The sequence below is a fragment of the Meleagris gallopavo genome, chromosome 15 (assembly GCF_000146605.3).
Source record: "Meleagris gallopavo isolate NT-WF06-2002-E0010 breed Aviagen turkey brand Nicholas breeding stock chromosome 15, Turkey_5.1, whole genome shotgun sequence".
Taxonomy (NCBI): Eukaryota; Metazoa; Chordata; class Aves; order Galliformes; family Phasianidae; genus Meleagris; species Meleagris gallopavo.
In genome coordinates this window covers 7,586,531-7,586,820 of record NC_015025.2, presented here as the reverse complement: position 1 = coordinate 7,586,820, position 290 = coordinate 7,586,531, and the positions used below count along the sequence as shown (strand labels likewise).

The window sequence follows — 290 nt, the reverse complement described above, 5'->3', positions numbered from 1 at the left end:
TGGGGGGGGAGAAGGCAGGAATGCTTAACCTTTGCTGTGAGGAGGGGTGGGGGCTGAAGGCAGGCAGGGGCACCACAGGCACGCCAGCATCCTGGTCCTATGTGCTGAGCTTTGCTTGTCATTTCCTCCTCTGTGGTGGCTGAGGAGATTACCAAGCTTTTCCTCCAAAGCGCCGCTTTTTCCTCTCGCGAAAGCCTTTTGGGGCAAGGAACCTCAGTCAGATTTGATTCTTCATCTTTACATTTTTCAAAACTTAAAACTTTCCAGCTATGACAAATATCTCACAGAAA

The 290-nt window shown here is 50.0% G+C and overlaps 1 protein-coding gene across 1 annotated transcript in view; it reads left to right on the top strand.

The window, feature by feature from the left end:
* Positions 1-290, top strand: part of LOC100544253 (E3 ubiquitin/ISG15 ligase TRIM25-like) — a 7,683-nt gene that overhangs the window by 854 nt on the left and 6,539 nt on the right. The window lies entirely within an intron of this gene.